The 8,397-nt window shown below is 43.2% G+C and overlaps 1 long non-coding RNA gene across 1 annotated transcript; it reads left to right on the forward strand.

Annotated features, from left to right (window-relative positions):
- The first annotated feature begins 1,699 nt into the window (after positions 1-1,699).
- On the forward strand, positions 1,700-7,829 carry LOC309501228. Its single transcript, XR_014206792.1, has 2 exons — positions 1,700-1,844; positions 7,661-7,829. It is a non-coding gene; the product is annotated as an uncharacterized lncRNA (long non-coding RNA).
- Positions 7,830-8,397: the final 568 nt, after the last annotated feature.

The raw sequence follows: 8,397 nt of genomic DNA on the forward strand, positions 1-8,397 counted from the left end.
TATTTGAATGTTTTGAAGTAGGGCCTATGTAATAGAGCAGCACTGGTTCCTGAAGTATTTTCTGCATTCAGGATTTTTTTTAAAGTCTTTGTTGAAGAGTTACCCGCTACTAGGTCAATAACAACATTGCAATCTTTTATTTGAAGCAAAAGACAATTTCTTTTCAGATTTTCCAAAAGTTTTTCTTCACAAATTCTGCTGTTATATGATCATTTTAAAAGTCGTCACCTTTATTTATATAGCACTTTTTACAATAGGCTACAGATTGTTTCAAAGCAGCTTTACAGTAGCCTAGACATCTAGACGCACCCTAGCGGCAGCAAAATGTATTTTGCAGCCAGGGTAGTCTTACCCTGGTAATCCAGAGTTCTCGCAAGAGCACAAGTTGAATTTGCTCAGCGAGTTACTCTGGTGTCGAGTAATGATGCTCATTAAATATGCCCCTCGATCTGAGCTGCACCAATCACATCGGGTTATCTGATATAGGCGGGCCAGAGGCGAGCTAAACAGATGACGACAGCGCTGTGACGTCGAAGTCATTAGTAAACATTGCAAGATGGCTATGGATGAACAGCAGTTGTTTGAAACAGCTTTGGCCGATTCAGAAATCTGAATCATTCCCTTTACGAAACTTGCAGAGACGGAGAGTGTGAGTACGAGGTGTCCATGAGCTAGGAGCAGGAGCAACTTTTGCTAAGTATTCTGATTCATTATTTTGTCATTTTGCCTCCACGTCTCCCCGATTGCACGCGTGCTTCTCCTCCTGTCTTTACGGTAATCTCTCTACTGTGCAACAGAGAGTCGCGTGGTTATGATGCAATCATTAGCCTATTTTTAGGCTAACGCTCTGGTTGGTTGTAGCGCTATCCTATTGTGTGCAGAGGGAATTTGAAAGACAACCATTTATCCCGCCCCTCGGATTGAGCCGTGCTAATGGTGATTTTCCAGACCTAACATCTTGATGTAGGTCTGTCTTGCCAGGCTAGCTTTCGTTAGCCTATTTTTACAAAAACTGCTTCTACGGGACCCTAACTTAAGATACAAGGTAATGGAGCCTTTTATACATTTTCGTGTTTCTTTGGAAATAAAAAATGGACAAATGGAGTCTTTAAACGCCTCAGATGTAAAGTTATTCGCTGTCAAAGTGACGCCAAGATGAATGGGAGTCAATGGAATGCTAACAGCAGGTGATGGTCTGCTAATCAATGGCGACCCAGGGGAAGCTTCAGTTTTTTCTGAAAGATTACCCCCTTGGTGAATTCCATGTTACTTGAAAACAAAGAATGGCGGCTGCTGCTGGCGAACAACGGTCTTTCGAAACGGCTTTGGCTGCGACTCTGGTGTTGGAGAGACTTGGAGTTTTTCTTTGAGAAAAGAACAAAGAACGGCACTTAAGTCATTCTTAAAAAAGGAAGATGTGTTTGTTGTTTTGCCGACCAGATACGGAAAAAGTTTAATCTATCAACTAGCTCCGCTGTTGGGAAAACGCTCTGATTGGTTGTAGCGCTGTCCTATTGCGTGCAGAGGGAATTTGAAATACAGCCGTTTATCCCGCCCCTCGGATTGAGCCGTGCCAGACCTAACATCTTGATGTAAGGTTAGGTCTGTCTTGCCAGGCTAGCTTTACAGTGATAACAAGAAAATAATGCTACAGAGTTTGTTTCTGCTGTTTCTAAGAAGAAAATAGTGTCATAGTCCAGCTTAAGTAAGTTCAGTGTTGATTCATTTCTGTTGTAAAAAAGTTATTAATTTAGTTCATTTATTTATAAATACAGCTGCTCTGGAGAAAACTGTGATGTCATAGTCCAGCTCAGTTCAGTTATCATATAATGGTGTCTGTTAAAGTGTGGTATTTTCATATACAACAGGAGTCCATATTCTTTGCACTGGCCCAAACGGGGTCTGCCTTTATTCAACAGTCTGCAAACACAATGGCCCTCATTTATCAATCTTGCGTAGAAACGGGCGTATATGTTGGCGTAAGATTATGCTTACACTCCTCTCATCGCCTGATTTATGAAGCTGTGCGTACCTTTGAAATCCAGGTGTACGCAATACCTGCCCTTGATAAATGCCGCGGCTGAAAACGATCGTCATTAGAATAACACGCCCCTATATATTCAAGTCTCCGCTTCCCCCACGCCCTCATTTTACGCCATGGACACACGGAAGACGGCAAAGAAGAGAAACTTCTTTGAGAAAGAGAAAGCGAAACCAGGGAAGTGGAAAGAAACAAAATTGATTTCTAGATTTTTATTATTAATGACACTTATTGTTATTTAGAAGAAGAATGTCGTTATTATTATTATTTGTATTATTAGGCTATTATTATTTAAAAGAAGAATGTCATTTTTATTATTTTGTCAGTCTGAATAATTTTGTTGGTCATTGAAAGCCTTTCATTACTGAAGCCAGTCCGTGCACACCTGCCGGGCCTAACCCTGGCCTAACCATCGTTTCAAAGAATAGTACAACGGCGAGCGCGTCGAGTATAAACGCCTCGTCCGTTTGGGGAGGTGCGCGCGCAGTCTGTGGAGACTCGCGCTGCGGAGCCAGGCGAAAGTATTTAACAAGGCTTGAAACGTCAGGTAAAGCGCACAGGCTCGCAACTGAAGGAATACATATGCCTACAAATCAAATGCTTTGGTAAAGTCACACAACTTAAACATTGAAGTCCATGTTGCACAAAAATAAACACTGAAGTTTATAATTAGCCTACTATGTTGTTTTTTTTTTATTTTTTACAGTGGGTCATAATATATCATATCTTTTAGTTTGTCAGTGCGTTTTGTGGTGTTAGGAATTGTTTTTCTGCGCATTCCCGCACTCAAAACGTGCGTACACCACCTCCTGAGCTGGCGTAGGATTTGAGCGTGCCGTACGCCAACGTTCATATTGATAAATCTCAAAGTCACCGTGGTTTTGGGTGTACGCCAGGTGTACGCTGGGAATTTGGTGTACGCACTTTTGATAAATGAGGGCCAATGTCCCCACGAGCCCTACTTCCAAGTTCCTCGCTTACCCTCTGGCTTTTTTCTAGAATTGCCCTTGTTCGCCCCCTAGTGGCAGGTATAGCCTGAACAAGCATTATAGTAATTACATATTGTTACATCCTTTCTCTTTTAGAAAGTTTTCTTTTCCCTGCAACACATTTGCAAACATTAAATGCAAATAGGAATGTACTTTCAAATGTACAAAAAACTTTTTTTTTTTTTTTTTTTTTTTTTTTTTTTTTACTTAAATGCCATTACCCAACATAACAAAATGGCTTTAGCTTTAACATCTCAAAACACTTCTCTTTTTTTTTTTTTTTTTTTTTTACCTAAATACCAGTTTAAGTAGTAAAGTCCTTGTAGCGTTGAGGCTGACGAACAACTCTACCACATCTGGTTGTCTTCGGCACATCACTGTCACAGGTATTGCTCTGAGTTTGAGGGCTCTGCTGGGATAGTACAGTGTCTGTATGGGTTCCCGGAGTGTTTACTGTCTCTATATCAACAACCTCTGTTTGAGGAACAACATGAGCGCGTCTGAGGTGTCTACGGTTCCTCCTGAAAACTGCACCCGAATCCATTTCAACCTCATAGGATCTAGAGTCAACTGGTCTTTTCACCTTGCCCAGCTTCCATTTGGTGTGAGGCTCAAATGTCTGCACTCTGACAGTGTCACCTGGTCGTAGGGCATCTAGATCCCTGGCTGATCGGTTGTAGTACGCACATTGACGCTGTTGGTTGTTAAACAGTGCCTGCTTTGCTTGAACCACTTTAGGCTGGAGAAGGCTGTTTTTCACCGGTAACAGAGACCTCGTTCGACGGTTCAGCAGTCTTTGAGCTGGGCTGCTCTCCAGTCCTTGTGACGGTGTGTTACGATGGTCCAAGAGCGCGAGATAGGGGTCTTGTCCAGAAGCTTTGGCTTTGTGTAACAGTCTCTTTGCAGTTTTAACGGCAGACTCTGCCTTGCCGTTACTCTGTGGGTAACCTGGCGATGAGGTTTTGTGGTCAAATTCCCACAGTTGGCCGAATCTTTGGAACTCTTGAGATGAATATTGAGGTCCGTTGTCTGAGACTACTGTGTTGGGAATGCCGTATCTAGCAAAATGTGCTTTTAGCTTCTTTATCACTGTAGTAGCTTTTGTGTCTGGCAAAAAGTCTATTTCCCAAAAATTGGAATAGTAGTCGACTGTTACATGGTAGTTTTTGTTATCAAAGTGAAATAGGTCAACGCCTACTTTGGCCCATGGCCTGCTTGGCACATTGTGTGGGTTGAGCGTTTCTCTGTGCTGTTTGTCATCCACTGACCTGCAGATGTCACAGCGAGCTATGTGTGTCTTTATGTGGTCGTTCATGCCAATCCAGTAGACACATTCTCTGGCCCTTCGAAGACATCCTTCTGCCCCGAGATGCGAGGAGTGCAGGCGGCGGGTGATGTCTTTCTGCAGTGATAATGGAATAACAGCACGTTCACCTCGAAACACAATGCCGTCCTGATAACTTAATTCCTCCTGGAATGAGAAGTAGGGTTTGATTTCCTGAGGCACGGCCCTTTTGTCCGATGGCCAACCCTGCTTCATCAGTCGGATCACATTTTGTAGCGTTTTGTCATCTTTTGTAGCTGTCCTGATCTGGCTTAGACTGTCACCTGAAATGGGTAAGTGTTGCACCATATTAACAGTCTCTATTTCAGCTTCTACAGAGCTCAGAGATGGGCATTCTGGGAGATATGCTCTGCTTAAGGTGTCTGCCAGTAACATGTCTTTGCCAGGAACATACACTACAGTCAGGTCATATTTCTGAATACGTAGCATCATTCTTTGAAGTCTCTTGGGCGCACTCAAAAGAGGTTTCCTAACTATGGTCTCCAACGGCTTATGGTCAGATTGGACAGTAACTTTGCGACCATACGTGTACTGATGAAACTTCTCTACACTGAACACCATAGCTAGAAACTCTTTCTCAATCTGGGCATAACCCCGCTCAGTCTGTGTGAGTGCTCTGCTTGCATAGGCGATGGGCTTACCCTGTTGCATTAGTGCTGCTCCCAGACCTGTGTCCGATGCATCACATTGCACTACGAGGTCCTCCTCCGGGCAGTAGTACTTCAGAACAGGAGCATCTGCAATAGTCTTTTTTAGTTTCACAAAAGCATTCTCATGCTGCACCGACCAGTCCCAGTCTGTGTCTTTGTGTGTCAACTGCCGCAACACTTCACACTGGTCTGAAAGGTGTGGGCAAAACTTAGCCAAGTAGTTTATCATACCTAACAGTCTCTGTACCGCTTTCAAATCTGTAGGTCTCGGCATGTGTTCAATAGCACGAACCTTGTCTGGATCCACTTTCAGTCCGTTTGCTGTCAGGTGGTGCCCAATGTATGTACACTCCCTCTTCCTCAGCTTGAACTTGTCTGGGTTCAGTTTAATGTTCTTTTGCCTGCACCGCTCCAGGAACAGTTTCAGCTTCACATCATGGTCTCCTTCTGCCGCTTCCTGCGTCTCTCCTTGACCTGTAATGAGCACATCATCCGCAATAATGTATAGGCCCGGTAACCCGTCCAGTGCTTGGGTCAGTTTTCGCTGGAAAACTTCCGGTGCCGGACTTATTCCCATGGGCATCCTTAGCCATCTGAAGCGGCCAAATGGGGTGGAGAACGTAGTGAGATAGCTGGATTTCTCTTCGAGCTTGACATGCCAAAACCCGCTTTTGACGTCACACACTGTGAACACTTTAGCTTTAGACATATCTGGGAGTACGTCCTCAATGGTTTGTAGTGGGAAGTGACTGCGCTTGAGTGCCTTGTTGAGGGGCTTTGGATCAATGCATACTCTTGGTTTACCGTTTTGCTTTTGCACCACCACCATGCTACTGATCCAGTCCGTGCTACAGTCTACTGGTGTGATAATACCTCTGTGCTCAAGGTCCTGAAGCTCCTCTTTCAGCGGTTTCATCATGGCGACCGGAACACGTCGCTTTGGGAGTTGCACAGGTTTCACACTCTCATCCACTTCCATTTTGTATTCTCCTTCCAGACAACCGTCTCCTGTGAACACATCTGCAAAGTCTGTCTTTATTTGTTCCATAGTCCATTGTCCTTTTGTGTCTCTCTCTGTTGTCACAATACTGTCAATAGCCATGATGTTTTCATAGTGTACTTTTATGAGTTTCATAGCCTCACTGGCTCTCTTACCAATCAGTGGTACAGTACAACCTTTGTCCACAACCTGAAACTCTAGCTGGTAGAGTTTTTTGTTTCTAGGGTTTCTTAATTTCACTTTACATCTACCCAGTGGCTTCACTTTGCTTCCATTGTACATCACTAACACAGAATTTGTATCCTCAAGCTTAGCATCTGTGTTCAGCATGTTAATAGGCAAAACATTACATGTAGCTCCACAATCGATCTGAAATTTTACAATATCTTTCCCTAGGAGCATGCCTGCAAACAACTGGGAGTCATTACCTTTGTTAGAGTCAACAGCATTCACATTTTCACTTTCTGCTACATCTCTAACACACAGTATGTCCTCATATTCACTTTCACATTCAGTAACCTTATGCACAGATTTCATCTTCTTTGGTTCAATGCGGGCTTTACACTTAACCGCAAAGTGGTTTTCCTTACCACACTTTTTGCATTTCTTTCCAAATGCTGGACATTTCTGTTTGCTCCTCTCATGTGTCTTGCCGCAAAACTTGCAATCCACGGTGCTTTCTTTCTGCTGTAGGCGCGACGCTCCTTGCACTGCGTGAACTTCTTCCACTGTGTGTCCCGCTATGGCCTTGCAGTTTTCCCGCGACCACTCAGCAGCTCTGCAAAGTTGAATGCAAGTGTCCAATGTCATGTCTTTCTCCCGTAACAGTCTCTCTCGCATGTTGCTGCTGTTAATCCCACATACGATCCTGTCACGAATGAGTGAGTCTCTCAATGTCCCAAAGTTGCATGTTTTTGCTAGCAACTTGAGTTCAGTAACATAGCCATCTATGGCTTCACTGGTACCTTGATTTCTTGTGAAGAATTTGTACCGCTCCACTGTCTCATTCACTGTAGGACTGCAGTAGTTATCAAACTTTTCAATGACGTCCTTAATCTTCCAGTCCGACTTCGCTGTGTCTCCCATTAACGTATCCAGTAGCTCTCTGCCACTCTCACCGACCAGATAACTGAAAAGCCTGACCTTTTTCTTCTCGTCGTCCTCGGCAACAGTTAATCCAATGTACAGTTCAAACTCGTCTCTCCAAGACTTCCACGCTTTAGACAGGTTACTGGAGTCCAGACACAACGTCTGTGGAGGTCTAAGTCCGTCCATGCCGTTAGCGTTAGCTTGTTTACTTCGATGCTAATCCACGCTACACGTTAGCACTTTACCGTCTTCGGACTTCGTCGGCGCCTCCGCAGCAAACCACTAAAAACTTCGGCAAAAATCCACTTCCGCTGCCACCATGTTAAAGTGTGGTATTTTCATATACAACAGGAGTCCATATTCTTTGCACTGGCCCAAACGGGGTCTGCCTTTATTCAACAGTCTGCAAACACAATGTCCCCACGAGCCCTACTTCCTCGCTTACCCTCTGGCTTTTTTCTAGAATTGCCCTTGTTCGCCCCCTAGTGGCAGGTATAGCCTGAACAAGCATTATAGTAATTACATATTGTTACAGTGTCAATGCAGGCAGATCAATAATATTGTTGAATATTAAATGTCCTCAACTAAGCAAGTCATATGCGAGTCATGCACTGCCATGTTAGGAGGCTGTCTTGTTTTTCGTTTGATTGAACTTTATTTTCATTAGTCAAACTGTTGGAAACTATTGGAAATAAGAATGGCAATGTTCTGTAGTGAATACTTTATTTTTGAGGTAAGATGACCAGTATGTTTGTTTATTTTATTTTATTTGTTTATAGGCTATTGTAGGCTATAGCTCATTTCATTTGCGAGCGCTGTTGCGACTGCGAGCAGCATGCCTCAGCTTTTCAGAAATGTTGTTTTACTGTGGTTGTGACAATAAACGTTTAAACTAACTGTCTGTGTGATATGCTTTAAGTTTTTTATATCTATGGATTTTATAGCCAAGTAAAGTGTTGATTTGAGAGGCTAAATTGATCAAACATGTTTAACTCGCTGTTGGCTGCTTGGTCGTAATAAAAAAATAAAAAAATTGCTCAGAACAATTGTCTAAATTAAATGAAAAGAAACATACCTACTTTGCCATTGAAAACAAAACTGACCTATTTTAATGGCTGCAACATGTAGGCTCAGTGGCGGATTTAGCAAATTGGGGGCCCAAGGCAAAAGTATGTATGGGGCCCCCCCATTCGATCTTTAAAAGAGAACGAATTTTTTTTTTACAGACTGAATGGTGGATAGGCAGGTAAAGCTAATCTACAGGGAAGTAAAGGTTGGAGAGA

Source organism: Leuciscus leuciscus (genome assembly GCF_965113295.1).
Source record: "Leuciscus leuciscus genome assembly, chromosome: 6".
Classification (NCBI taxonomy): domain Eukaryota; kingdom Metazoa; phylum Chordata; class Actinopteri; order Cypriniformes; family Leuciscidae; genus Leuciscus; species Leuciscus leuciscus.